The 15,237-nt window shown below is 47.0% G+C and overlaps 1 protein-coding gene across 6 annotated transcripts in view; it reads left to right on the forward strand.

Moving 5' to 3' along the window:
• Positions 1-15,237, forward strand: part of CIB1 (calcium and integrin binding 1) — an 86,408-nt gene that overhangs the window by 64,508 nt on the left and 6,663 nt on the right. The window lies entirely within an intron of this gene.

A 15,237-nucleotide genomic window follows, 5' to 3' on the forward strand; every position in this document is an offset into this window, starting at 1 on the left:
GAGTGCTTCGGTATGGAGCTCGGTGCCAAAGAGGAGGCCATTTTCTTTTTCGGTGTCGGTGCGGAGGAATGTTTGTCGGCACCGACGGTGGGCTGGCTCGAGCCCGAGCCTCCTGAAGGCTTAATCGGCTTCTTTACCGGTCCCGAAGGTGCGGTGTGAGAAGCAGTGTCTTTGGTCTTACCTAGGCCCAGTGGCGAAGGCGTGACCGAAGCCTTTTTCGGTGCCGGCGAGGGTGCGGAGGGGGGCAAATTGGTACTCACGACCCTCTGTGCCGGAGTGATGTCCTCCACATCTGAATCGTCGGCTTCGAAGGCGCTGACGAGGCCCTCGGTGTGGTGTTCTTCTGGAGCGTCGACGCCCTCTCCGAAGATGTCATCTGGAATCGCCGTCGACGATTGTGCCATGGTTCTTCTTGCCCTTCAGTCTCGAATAGTTTTCTTGGACTGGAAGGACTTGCACGCCGGACAGTCTCAAGCCTCGTGTTCAGGGGAGAGGCAGAGATTACATACTTTGGAGATCGGTGTGGGGGAATTTGGACCCACATCGAGGGCACTTCTTGAAGGGAGTCCTTTCCATTAGCCAGGACCGGAGCTTGGGTAGGTCCGAAGGCCGGCGTCGACGACTGGAATCGAAGGTCTTGATCGATGAGAGCTGCGCCGAGTGTGGCGATCGTGATCGAAACAATACCGCAAATTGAGGTGAGGATTGCGCGTCGATTGAACTGGAAATCTGTTCGGAACCGGAGCGCGAAGATCACATCCGAGCCAGATGGCGGAAAAAAACAATCTGAGGATGGAGCCGAAGCCCATGCGCAATACGATCCAAAGGAGGAGTCACCGACCTCGTGACTTCCAAAGACTTTCCAAGAGAAAAAACAACTGCAAACATCCGAGGCCAACACCAGATGGCGATCTATGCACAAGTGTGTAATCTGCAGCTCATATGCCTCGAACATGTCATATCCAGGTGTTATGGCAAGTAGCTGAATGTTCTCATTGTTAATTCTTATGGCCCCAATTATGATGACCCACAGTTTTATCAGTCCATATTTGCACTTCTCAGGGACCGCAACCCATTGCCGGTGTTTTGGGGAGGTGATTTTAATTGTGTTTTAGATCCAGCGGTTGATCGCTCGAAAGCCCCCTCCGCCCCCCCCCCCCTCCCCCCCCCGGCCTCTATCTGCTTCTGCAAAGGCCATTACTGACATTGCCTTACAACTGCAACTAGTGGATGTGTGGAGAGCTAGATCTTGCGAGAGGGGCAGGTTCACACATTATTCGGCGAACCATGACATTCACACACGCATAGACTATTGGCTCATAGTGATCAATGTGGCCTCGAGAGGTCCTCCCCCCTTTTTGTCGAGATTCCCGCCATACTCTCTACTCGACGCAGTTTTTAAATCCGAGCTGACTGATGCTATCAAGGAATTTTTCAATATTAATGTCTGTTCAGTAGATTCCTTTGCCACGGTCTGGGAGTCGTTTAAAGTCTTTATACGGGGTGTTGCTATCAGCAAACACGCGGGGGTTCTTCATTCTATTAGAGGCAGGCTTGCTCGATTTAGAATCCCAAATGGCTAAACTTGAGGCTGAGATAGTTGTTAGTAACGATCCTCAGATACAGGAGCTGCTAAAAACTACGCTTGAAGAGTACCATAAGGAGGCCGATAGCGAAGTCAAGCATATGGGCAAATATGCTACAGCTAGAGTCTATGGAGATGCTGTCAGGCCGGGCTCGATGCTGGAGGCACTGGCCTGCCGTAGATCAGAGACTGGGGGCATTGCTGAGCTGGTTGACGAGGAGGGCTCTGTCCTGACAGAGCAGATAGATATTAACAATCAGTTCTGTAGATACTATCGAGAGCTATACAGCTCTAAGGTTGCTCCTAGTGACGATAGTATATTGGATTATCTTGAATACATCAAGCTCCCGTGGTTGATAGACTGGCACAGTGAATTCCTAATGCGCCCTGTGGAGGTTATGGAGATAAGACTGGCACTCAACTCTATGCGGGAGGGCAGGTTGACAGTGCCTTTTTATAAAGCTTTTAGTGATATCTTGATTCCCCACCTGAGTACCCTGTTTCACGAGATGGGAGTAGATGGGGTCATGCCCCCTTCTATGTGTGAGGCCCTGATAATTAAGTTATTGAAACCTGATAAAGACCCCCAAAAATGCTCCTCTTATCAGCCGCTCTTGTTACTTAATGTGGACACGAAAATATTTGCTAAAATACTGGCTGATCGTCTATTTCCATTATTGCCCCTGTTGGTCGGCCCTGAGCAGGCCGGATTCATACCAGGCCGCGCGCTGTCATACAATCTTAGGACCGTATTTGTGCCCTTCAGCATGTTCGACCAGAGGTAAAGGTAGCTGCGGTCTTCTTAGACGCAGAAAAGGCCTTTGATTCAATTGAATGGAAGTTTATGCTTGCTGTTTTGAGATGCATGGGAGTCAGAGAGGTCTTTTTGCAATTGGTATCTGTGCTTTCTAACTCGCCAGTTGCACGGGTGTGCACCCGGAGACACAGTCTCCACTCCGGTCCACATATCGCGGGGCACTCGACAGGGATGTCCCTTATCCCCTCTATTGTAAGCGGTGGCCGCTGAGCCCTTGCTGCAGGCGCTGCAGGAGTATCACGGACACAGAGGGCTTCGCTTCCCCAAATACAACTTAATTGTCTCGGCCTACGCGGATGACATGCTATTGTACATCCGCGACCCAGATGTACACCTTACCCCGGTAATTCGAGAAGTGCTGCGCTTTGGGGGTCTCTCGGGCCTTGAGATTAATTGGGACAAATCCATAATTTTTCCGTTAAAACCGGCTACAGTGCCGACTCCTCTTGACTTCCCTCTCCAGTGGACATCCGATCCGGTTCGCTATTTGGGAATCCAAGTCCATTCAGACGCGGACCAAATTATTAAGGCAAATTATGGCAGGGCTATTTCCAAGATAGGCGATGATTTAGACAGATGGATTCGGCTCCCGTTTTCTCTGGTGGGAAGAGTCGACCTAATGAAGATGGTGGTGCTCCCCCGGTTCCTTTTTCTATTTGTCAATAAACCCATAGTTGTGCCCCAGCATATGTTCAGAGAGCTGCGCACTTCAATGATTAAGCTAGCTTGGCCGGGCAAGCCTCCACGTGTGGCATTAGAAATTCTCACTTTACCTTCTACTGCGGGAGGATTGGGCACAGCATATTTGGATCTTTATTATAGGGTGGCGCAGGCTTCGCATGCCCATTGCTGGATCCACGGCCTGCATGATTTACCACACCTCCAGATTAAAAAGGTTGCTGCTAGCCCAGACCCTTTGCCACGCTTCTTGACTAATCTGCCTATCAGACGCTGTGGAGTACTGGATTCGGTACACTCCATAGTTCAATCTTGGCACGTGCTGCTTAGGATGCAGGCTGGGGCTCAATTATACTCGCCTCCTTTGAGGGTGGAGTGGTGTCGGTGGTTCACTCTTAGCTCTGAGCGGGGGGCTCTTAGCTCATTGCACAGCCTTAGTATACACGATATGGGAGATCTGTTTAGAAATGGTAGGGTGGGCTACTGGGAGGAGATGATAGCTGGTGTAACAAGTCCCTCTGCACTAACGCACTTTTATTTCTTTAGGGCTCTCCACGCTCTGTGCGTGGTACTGGGCGATGAGCTCCTAGAGCCTCCAGACCTCCCGGCCCTATCCATACTATTGAGCTCAAAGTCACCTGTTAAGCTAGTATCTCACCTATATGCCTCGTCACAACTTACTAGGACCACGTCATACACTAAGGCGCAGCTGGCATGGCAAACTGACATCGGGGTTCCGCTCACAGATGATATTTGGTATTGTTGCTGTGAGGCCACTCGTAAGGTTTCCCTGAATGGCCGCCACAGGTTGCCCCAATTTAAATTCTTACAGAGGGTTCATTACACTCCACAACGACTGTCGATATTGGCTACATGACACTGACTGCTGTGATAGATGTGACATGCCAGGGGCCGTTTTATTTTCCTGTAGCCTGGCAGTTCCCCCCCAGTGGAGGTATTCTGGAGAAACATTTTTCAGGCACTAAATGATATTGCTGGATTGTCTCTTGTCCCTGATCCCCTACTGGCGTTACTGGGTTACACAAAACCTCTCCGGAAAACTGTTCGTAAATTGGTCGCCATTGGGCTGCTCCTGGCGAAACGTAGACTTGCAATGCGTTGGATGCGTGGCCCTGTACCAACAGTTGCAGAGTGGGAAAAAGATATGATGTATTGTAATACCCAATAGGTTGTTTATAACTAATTGCTTCCCCCCCTGCAGTCGGCCGAAACATTTTTGAGGTTTATTTGCACAATACCAGATGTCACGTCACGATACCAGTGAGGATCAAGACTGAAGACAAAATGTCCTGGACATATACTGGGTGGGTGGGAGGAAGAGTGTGCTGGTGGGTTCAGTGATTGGGCCGCTCCTTCTGTTGATAATGCTCACCAAATTGAGGTACTGCTAAATGCCGATAATGCCGCCCATCTATGTGGATTTGACTTTCTGTACATTTATCTATCACTGCCTGGCAGGATGTAATGTCGCTGCATATTAGGTCAGTCCTGTTTGGCCGGTGCTACTTTAGCTACCAATGTGTACAACCAAATGTGATACTTGCTTGTGTGATCTGTAATATTTTACTTCTCTTTTACTGTATTTGTTTTTTTGACTCAAAACTCAATAAAAAAAAAACATTAAAACAAAAAAAGTGTATTCCTGTATGACAAAACAACTATGAAACTATGCTCCTGGAACATCAATGGGCTGAACAGTAAGGTAGTTGATGCTGAATTCCTCGCATACTTAAAAACCTTGGACATTGTCCTTTTGCAGGAAACCTGGTCAGAGGATCAATATCAACTACAGGGGTACATTTGCTTCCATGTTCCGGCACTGAGAAAATCGAAATATCGTCACCTGTCTGGGGGCCTAACCACCTACATCGCCATAACAAAATTTTATATAGCACAAGAAATTCAATCTCCACTGCCATCAGTAAACTAAGTCAAGATCTACCTAAACCTCAATGGCCATAAAGACGAGGTGCTAGTGGTCAACACATATATAAATCTGAGACGGAAAAAACAAGAGTCAAAACAATTAACCGATTACCTGCTCACTATCTTTAGCTCTCCGAATACCACCAACCTCATCCTCTCCAGGGATTTAAACCAGCAAATCCTAGGCACATCGTCAAACGACGACATACAGGCTCAGTCCTTCTGCTGGAATATACCAACCCAAAATAAAGGCAATTATGGCAGACCAACCAAGCTAGGGAAAGAGCTGCTAGAAGATCTGGAGCACATCAATCTAAGGGTTTTAAACAGAAGATTTACTGATGACTCCCCTCCGGCCGCTACATTCTACTCGGAAACTGCAAACTTCATCATAGATTACACTTTAGTCTCCCTTTCACTCTTCCAATACGTTTCAGGATTTCACTTAGGAGACCAAGGGGACAGTGATCACGGGCCCAGGAAGTCTCAATCCAAGCATTCCCGCACAAACTGACGCTTAATCCAGTGGGCAGGCATGCATGCCACACATTAAACTTAAAAAGAATCAAGTCCTCTCTTGTAAATACCGGGGAGGTGCTCCAGGCTGCAAAACACTGCTACGTGATCATACAAATTTCAGTGCCACCCCGATCAGTTCATGGGTATCCTTCACAGTTACACTTGCAAGTTCCTTTTCGACCCTAGCTAGATATACCCCTTCAAGTGATCCAACAGTTGTGGGGAGGGCTATGAGAGCACAGTGAACTGAACTAAAATTGCTCAAAAAATCGGTTAATAAAACTCTGAGTGCTGATGCTTTACCCTGGGTATGTGGGCCTAAACCATCAACTCCGCCAAAGGAAAGCCCAATCCAAAAAACTCAAGTGGGATATCAAAAGGTCCAACAAAATTGCATTCTGGGCAAAACTCTACCATGACTCCCAAGCGACCAACAGCACGCGTTTCTAGGCCACCTTCAACAAAATTTTACAGCCGGCACAGGGAGGCCTTATATCGTATATCACAGAGAACTCCTGGACAACTTTTCTAGAATCCCACTTCAATCAGCAAACATCTAGTCAACAAGCAATTCTGGATAACCAACTGATCCACCAAATACAACCTGAAAGGAACCCAGAGGAAGAGACCGTCAGACAGTCCGGACTTCTACCCGCTTCATGGAAGGGATCCATAATTTCTCCAATTTTCAAGGCCGGCGACAAAACTTCACCCAAAAAATATTGTCTGATTGCACTATTAGACATAGAGACAAAATATTTCGCCTGCACCTTACTCACAGAGCTCCAGGACTGGGCTAAAGAGAAGGAAATAATTTCCCTCCCCAAACTGGGTTTGGAAAAGATATACAGGAACATCAACCAACATACTAACTATGTCACTGCTTATTGACCAGGTGAAATCATCCAACCAGGGGATCCACTTTTGTTCTATCGACTTCAAGGCAGCCTTTGACAGTGTCGACCGAGCAAGACTGTGGAGAAAGTTGGCCTCCTGGGGAATACCGTCCTCTCTTTTGAATCTTTTAATACACCTCCATTCCAATACATGGATACAGGTAAAACTAGGCTCCCATCTTTCAAGGCGTATACCAACCAACAAAGGGCTCAAACAGGGATGTGTGCTTGCGCCCTAACGCTGTTTAACCTGTATACAGTGGATATGACATCAGTCCTCTGCACCTGCAATGCGCATGCCCCACGGCTTGGAGGCACAGCTATCTCCAGTATCTTGTATGCCGATGATGTTGTCCTAATAAGCCACACTAAAATCTGCTTGCAACCCTTGCTTAGTAAAATGCACGAGTATGCCAACGAAAACCACTTAGAAGTGAACATCAATAAAACAAAAACTTTGACAATAAACGGCAAACGACGGACCCACTCTTGGTACTTTGAAAAAACTCCAATCGCGAACACCCCTGCTTACAAATACCTAGGCGTAACCATCAATGAGGGCGGTCAGTTCGCCAACCAACTTGAGTCCATCAGGAGGAAGGGGATGACAATAGCAATAACACTAAGGCAGTTAAAAGCAAAGCTTACAGGACCTATCTTCTCATCTCTCCTCCGGGTCGCCCAAGCCAAAATCCTACCCTGCATCACCATGGCAGTGAGGCACTGAGAGGCAGGGACCCAAAACTGGTGGACACCACCATGGCCAAGGCCTATAGAGTTATATTTAGCCTTCCAACCTATGCCTCACCTGCACAGATACGTTTGGAGTTTGGTCTAACTAAACAACTCTTGGCAAGGCACGGTTCATACATAATGTGCTGGCACAAAATTAAGAACTCTCCACGGAACATGTTGAACCACCAGCTCTGCCAAGAATTCTCTAACATACCCAACTCGCCGGCCAGAACATACTTGGAGGTTTCACTTGGTACTACCGGACTCGACCTATGGGAAACTATAACTCCCCACTCACTCTTTAAGCAAGCAGTAAAAAAAAGTAATCAAAACATTCTCCCTTGTGGAAGACAAAGCGGCCTCTGTCCATCCAGGAGACACACCTGGATGACTGAGCAGTTACAAATCACTTGGACCACAGTCATACTTAATCTGGGGTGCTCCAGGAAGACTAAACAACAATTCTTAAAATACAGGCTTGGAATCCTGCCAGCCATCCCCCACCTTCCACCTTGGCAGAGGGAGAAATGGGGAAACACATGCAGATTATGTGGGAATGCCACTGAAGACATGGAACATGTAATCTGCTTTTACCGAACTAAAGGAGGTAAGGACAGCATTGCTCAAAGCCCACTTTAATGAACGAGGTATTCAACCCGGAGACAGGCTGTGGTTGCATGATTTGACCCCAAGGACCAGCAGCTAAACGGGAAGCTAGTGAAATTCCTGTCACTAGTAGAATCAAAGCAAGAGAGTGCAGCTCTTCGCGTCAACCCAAGAACCACATAAGGTAGTTTTAAACCACATAATCGGGAACTTACAGCACAGACCTTTGAACCCCTTCATAAGAAGCTGAACAAAGGCACCTTTTCATCAGAGACTTTTAAGCTTTTAGAATTGCACTTTGCTTGTCTTATTACGTCCAAAGTCTTTTTTTACGTGTATTTTTGTAATGGTTTTTATTAATCAAAATCAATACATTTGTTACTAATAGTATTCCTGTAGCTGGAGGCTGGGAGACCCAGACACTTGCGTGAGGGAGAATGGAGACAGGGCTACCCTTAGAAACCTAGTGAGGTCCTCGTTAGCAAAGATGCAGCTGACTAGTTCTTCCTGAGCATTGCCATTTGGAGACTGGTATTACGGCAGTTTCTTTTGTTCAAGGTGAGGAGTTTCTAGGCTGGGCCAGCCATTTGTCTGTCCCTGATTACAGCTTCAAGAAGCTTAGAAGCCAGCATCATTGCTACCTGTTGTGTGATTGCTCACCTTGCACAAAGGTTGTGTTTGAGAAACAACCAGAAAGAGAAACGACCCAAACCAGTTCCTAAGCCTTAGACAGTGGATTCACATTCCCTGTCTGGAAAATAAGTATAAAAGTGAGACCCCAGCTATCTGCTTTATTTCAGTTCCAAATTCTTTTTGACCAAGGAAGATGGCTTGAGAGTATTTGGACTGCTTTGGGACCAGGGCTGGTTTCGCATCACTTCCAGTCTCCCAAAGGTGAAGGGGCATCTCCTGAAATCTGCACTTCTTGTTGTAGGAACTGAGGTTCCGCCTTATGCCTAGAAGCCTGCCTGCTGAAAGAGTGAAGGAGAGCACATGGCCCTGCAAGATGAGACTATCCAGGAGTAGAAGCCAAATGCTACAAATGCAAGGAACACCCGGAAAAAGCTGACTGCCAATGAGAGTGAAGCGTGTTGTGGTCTCCCTGAATAATCTTCCTTGTGGACTGTGCCAAGATATTGGAGTAAGAAGCAACATTGAGCCGCTGCCCAATGTTGGAACTCCCACAAGAAACTCCGCCATCAGCGTGGATGCATTAGCCCTGATAAAGCGTAGAGGCTTCTACTGCAGTGACTAACCTTCCATCTGCATCTTGCCTGGGAGGCAGAAGCAAACAAAGACCAACCCCTCTTTGCAGGGCTGCTGTGCTGATTCCCGCCTAGCAATCTGCACTCTTGGTGAGACTGCCATCTCAGCCCCACACCACTGAAACTGCTGTTGCAGGAACTAATGCACGGAGCATGCTGCCAGCATCATCGGAGCAGCAGCCTTACCAAGTTAAAAAAGTGGGGCCTGTCTGTGACCTGACTGAGTGCGCAGGAAAATCTTCTGTATGACTTTTTGTCTGTATGAACTCTTTGTGGCAAAAGCCATTTGTTTGAACTGATCTACGCATTAACCAGATATGTAACCCATAGTGAATTGTACCTGTGCTTGATTAATGCCTATGCTCATTTCTGCTAAGTTAGAAGGAACACAAGCAGGTGAGGGAGTTAGGGCAGAACACATGTATGCCAATCCCTTAGTAAGTGACTATGCATTACCATCTGTGTATGGAGAGGGGCAAAGAAAGGGTTCCCATACTGCCTTAAACATTCCCACTTGATCATTGAGATTGTAAATCAGGCACTAACATTCCGCCACCCTGTCCAGCTCTGCCAAACACTCCAAAGGGTTAGGGAGAGAGGGCTGCCTCTTGTGCAGTACGAGGACTGTTGGCAGCCATCGATGGTTATGCTTGGTGGATATCACACTGAGTGCAATGTAGGAGGGCCAAGTTTATCGAGGGGTGGATGTTCAGTCCCTAAACATTCAGGGTCGACCACATATCAGCTCAGTATGGTTAAAGTGCTGGCCATTGCCAGAGAATATGCTGTAAGTGACAGCTGCCAACTATGCATATCCAGCATAAGGCATTCGGCAAGAGGCTGGCTCTGAATTTTTTTTGGAGAGTCCAGTTCCACTATGAAGCAGTCTAAAGTAGTGGAATTTCAGTTTGGCTTCTCACAGGTCGGTGTTCTGCGTATGGAGTAGATTGAGCCAGTCATCTTCAGTGTAGTCCCTAGCCAGCAAGAGCTGCCACTTTTGTCACGTCTGTTCTCTGGCTGGCATGGAGATCATATGGTCTATGAATATGCTATATAGGCCAGATACCACCCCCGTATAGGTCCCCCTGGTCAGGTCCTGCCCAGTCTCTAGATATTATTGAATGGGGGAGCAGCGTTTTTCAGTCCAGGACCATTGTTTGGACAAGTGAAGGCAATATTTCGACTGGAGCGAATGAAATGTTTTAAAGCTGGTTCTGGTGGTCAGTTGGTCAGCCTTCAAGATCCCCTCTGACTTTTTTTAAACTTGAGGTTTTAAACAATTGTTATTCTGTGTACTATATGATTGGTGATTTCAAAATTACCTAATGTCCCGCCCGCACCCTGGTCCGTCGCAGCAAGTGCCGATTGAACGGAGGGTAAACACAAGCCTTTTTCACGTTTTCCTCACTTCCTGTCACCTCGGCTTCTGGCTGGTGAGCGGCTAGTGCTCACGCTGCACAGCCCATTTAAATCGATGCCGGAGAGGACGCGCAGCGGGCGCGCCAAAGGCAAGCCCGTCTGCGCCCATCCACGCCTGGCCCATGCCTAGGGCCAGAACCCCTGCTCCAGGAGCCGGTAAAATATATCGCATATTATACACGAGTGAGGAGCTACATAAGCTTGCGGCCAATCACCGTTGTCAACGTCTGGATCTGCAGAAAGACAAGCAGTGTGAGCAATGTAAACTGCCATTCAGTTTTCTGAGAATAAATAAGTTAGAATCTCAGGGCATCCCCACTAGTAATAAGGAAGTTATGGTCTTCAAGGCAGTGTTAATCAACACACGATCATTAGTAAAACATAATACAGAGATAGCAGAATTGCTAGAGGCACACAAACTCGATTTGGCTTTTATCACAGATACATGGGCAGATGGCGCATCTGATCCGGATATTGCCCTAGCATTACCGGCAGGCTATTCCGCCATTAGAGCTGACAGAACATGGAAGCGGGGGCAGGGAGGGGGGGGGGGGCTTGCGATTTTATGTAGAGAAGAGCTGCAAGCCCGTAGCTCTGTCGTGGGAAGCTCCCATGATTGTGAACTATTATTGTTTCAGATTGCACTCACAAAGAACTACACATTAAGTGGCCTTTTGCTGTATAGACCTCCAAGGTCAAGAACCCCTCTGCTACAGATTCTCAGCCCTATTTTAGAATCAAGTCTGCAAGGATCAGACTTTACGATTCTAGGGGATTTTAACTATCATCTAGAGAAATCAGCAGACAATTACACCGCCGCACTGGTTGATGCTATGGCCAGGCTCTCCCTGAACCAGATCGTCAAACAGGACACCGCTAGACGGGATTTTTTCCTCCAACCCTAACCTTAAAATCACTGAACTAATACCCGTCTGACCATAAAGCTATTTTATTTTCTGTAACTGTGAATCCAGGGCAGCCAGCTCTCTCTGATAATCAGAAGCCAGTCACCTACCAGTAATGGGCCAAAATTAACCCACCACGTTACAGGATATACTTCTTAGGACTAAACCCGAACCAGCGGCGGACAGTAACTTGGCCGTTGAGAGGGTATCCTCCTGGATTAAGACAGCGGTAATAACGGTAGCACCAATTAAAAGCTTTATCCCCAAAAGAAAAAAGCCTTCAGAACCCTGGTTCACAGAAAAACTCAGGGTTCAAAAACAAGTATGCAGAAGGGGCAGAAAGAAAATGGAGAACCAACTGCGACAAAAATTTGAAAAGTGATTATGCCCGAACTCTGACTGATTATACAAAATTGGTTATAGGGGTAAAAAGCAACTACTTCAGTAGAAAGATCAATGAGGCTAAGAATTCCAGCAGGGAGCTTTTTGCGACAGTTAAAAAACTTGCAAATCTCCCCGTTGGGAATCAGTTGGAAAGTAGCATTGAACTTTGCAATACATTAGGACAGTTTTTCGTGGACAAAGTCACTGGGGTGTACGAACTATTTAAGACCAACCATAACACCAAGACCTTACCGAAGTATCCTAATCCAGATTTGGGTACATCAAACCCTAAAGCTGGTTTCTGCTTCACGCCCCCTTCAGTAGAACAGATCAGCCAGGCAGCAAAGATCATCAGGTCCGGAGACCCAACTGACCCATGTTTGCCTAAAATAATGCATATGTTCCCAGAACTACTTAGTGAACAGTTATACTTTGTGTTCACAGAGATAATCCAGTCAGGACTCTTCCCGGATGCCTGGAAAACAGCATCAGTTATTCCACTTCTAAAGAAATCGAATCTGGACCCTAAGGAATCTAGAAGCTATCGCTCAATTTCCAGAATACCTTTCCCAGCTAAGGTGTTGGAAAAGCTGCTTCACAAACAACTAACCTTTCATAGCATCTAGAAATCTTCTGGATCAATCACAGTATGGCTTTAGGGAGCAGCATGGAACTGAGACAGCTCTGGTCATGGCAGCTGAGGGCCTTAGGAGTACTCTGGACACGGGAGGGAAGGCCGCACTGAAACTATTGGATTTATCAGCGGCATTTGACACTGTGAACCATGAGCTACTCCTAACTCGTCTAGAAGAATTGGGGGTCCAAGATTCTGCATCCTTTCTAAGGGGCAGAACATGTTCAGTGCTTCTGGGAGAATATGCATCCAATTCCTTCAGGTCACTGTGTGGAGTGCTCCAGGGCTTTTCCTTTAGCCTCACTCTTTTCAACATTTACGTTGCTTCCCTGGCCTCGATTATCAGGCAGTGTGGGTTCTTGGCGGTTTCGTACACCGATGACACCCAAATAGTGGTGTCAGTAACTAGCAACGTAGACGAAACGAACGACCGCTTCAGGGACGGCATGAGGCAAGTGAATCAATGGATGAAGCTTAACTGTTTAAAGCTAAATGGCGATAAAACAGAGGTTCTGCTTCTGGGCTCCAACGCGGATTTCTGGTCCCCCCAAATGGTGGCCGGACAGTCTGGGTGACTGCCCAATCCCAGTATGCAAAGTCAAAAATCTGGGAGTCCTATTCGATGAGAAATTGACCTTTAACGCCCAGATTAATAATCTGTCCTCAACCATTTGATATATATTAAAAAATTATCAGAAGAATGTCCTTTTATTCCCCATGAATCACGCAAAACAGTGGTCACAGCGCTGGCCCTGTCCAGACTGGACTACGGCAATGCTTTATATGCAGGGATTCAGGCCCATTACCCAACAAAACTGCAATATCTCCAAAACGCATCAGCAAGGCTAGTGCTGGACATTCCCAGATCCGAATCAGTCTTCCACAGACTAAGGGCCCTCCACTGGTTAACAGTGGACAAAAGGATAGAGTTTAAGTCTGTGTCAAGGCACTTCATGGCTTAGGACCGCAGTTCTTGAACACACCTCAAATGGTATGTCCCAGCAAGAAGTCTAAGCTCTACTCACGCAAAACTTCTTCAAATTACCCAAGTTCAAGCAGGCTAGGTGGGGAGGAAGAAGCTTCCTGTGGAGAGCAGCCAAGTTATGGAACCTTCTACACATCTCAATAAAAAGTAGCTCGTCTCTTCTGGCATTTAGAAAGGCAGTAAAAACCTGGCTGTATCCCTGCTAAGCCAGTACCGCACCTCTGCAATAACCTGAAGCGCATCAAACCGTACACTAATCAAATCAAATCAAATCATGAGGACCCAGAAACAGTGTGGCCGCTGATGCTTATCTCTTGATTTTGCCATGTGGTGTAGATGTGTATCCACGGGTTGTTTGTCAAAAGGTTGTGCGACAACTGCCATATGACCAACATGGCTCTGATCACTGGGTTGTCAGTCTGTGGAGTGCAGACCTTATATTTATAGAAAACGTCTGGAGACCTATTGCATTTCAGGATTCGGGCTCATTAGTGAACCTTGTGGCAACGATCTTTGGTCCTGGACAGCCAACAAGTGAACTACAAGAAATGATGGGCCCTGTAATAGGAGGCCATGTGCAGCTGTCGTAGCTTCCCAGATTTAGTGTGAGCATAGTTTGTGAATTTTCATCCGGGGTTGTGTACCTGGCCAGATGAAAGATTTGTTGATTGAATAGATTTACGACAGCGGGGCTGTGGAAATCAATACTGGGAGCATCCCCAACACATAGTAGAATTGGGGGGCAATTACGATTTTCATGGCCTGCACATAACACCAGAGAGAGTTGGATGGCAGACCAGTTTGCTAATTTAGTGCGGGCCTTCACGAGCAGGGGGAGAACAATATATTCCACCATGTGTAAAAAGCACTTGTATAGCAAAAACCCAAGATACTTCAATCCTTTAGGCATCCAGCAAAAGTTAAACCCTTCGACTCGTTCACTTGTGGAGACCTAGGTCATTGCCATCACCTTGCTCTTATCCCAATTAACCTTGTATCCGTGGGCACTAGAAGAATTTATCCAAGAGTCCGAGGAGGGCTGGGAGAGAATCCCCCAGTTGTGTCCGTCATGAGGATGTAATTGGTGTAGAAGAGCGCTTTTTTTTTAACCATATTATCTCTAAGTGCGATGCCATGTATCAGGCGCAAGTACCTGATCGCCAGGGGTTCCAGAACTAGCAATTATAGCAGCGGGGAGCGAGAGCTACTGTGTTGTGTCCCATGTCTAGTCGGGAATCTACGCAAAAGAAAGCCATTGCAGTCAAGGTGGGCTTCTGGCATTTAATAGAGCCAACCAACTTTGATGGTAAATTGCTACCCTAGGTTGAACTGTTGGAGGGCTTCAAACAGATACGACCACTCCACGTGGTTGAAGGCCTTCTCTGCATCTAAGACGATCACCAAAGTCTCCTGGTCTGAGTTTGCAGAGGCCCACAATAGGTGTGCAAGTGTTCTTAGGTGGTTTTTGGAGGAGTATCCTGGCACAAATCCAACCTGGGATTGATGGATAAGAGAGAGGATGACCTTGCCTAGCCTGGTCACCAATATTTTGGTCAGAAATTTGACATCCACATTGATCAGGGATAATGATCTATAACTCCTGCAGTCCAGTAGGTCTTTGCTGTCTTACAACAGGATGGTTATAATGGCTTCATTGGAAATCGTGCCCTGGAATTGGAAGTCTCTGCGTACTTGAAGGCCTCCTGCAGCATTGGAGCTATCTTATTGTATCGACTGCATTTGAGAAGACAGAATAGATGACCAGCTCGTTGTGAGCTTCGCCAGAGCCAAGAATACTAAGGTGTTAATCAAATCACGCAGTATTTTAAGTTTGGTTATCCTCTGATTACAGGTGTGCAGTG

This window comes from Triturus cristatus, chromosome 3_1 (assembly GCF_964204655.1).
Source record: "Triturus cristatus chromosome 3_1, aTriCri1.1, whole genome shotgun sequence".
In the NCBI taxonomy this organism is placed as follows: domain Eukaryota; kingdom Metazoa; phylum Chordata; class Amphibia; order Caudata; family Salamandridae; genus Triturus; species Triturus cristatus.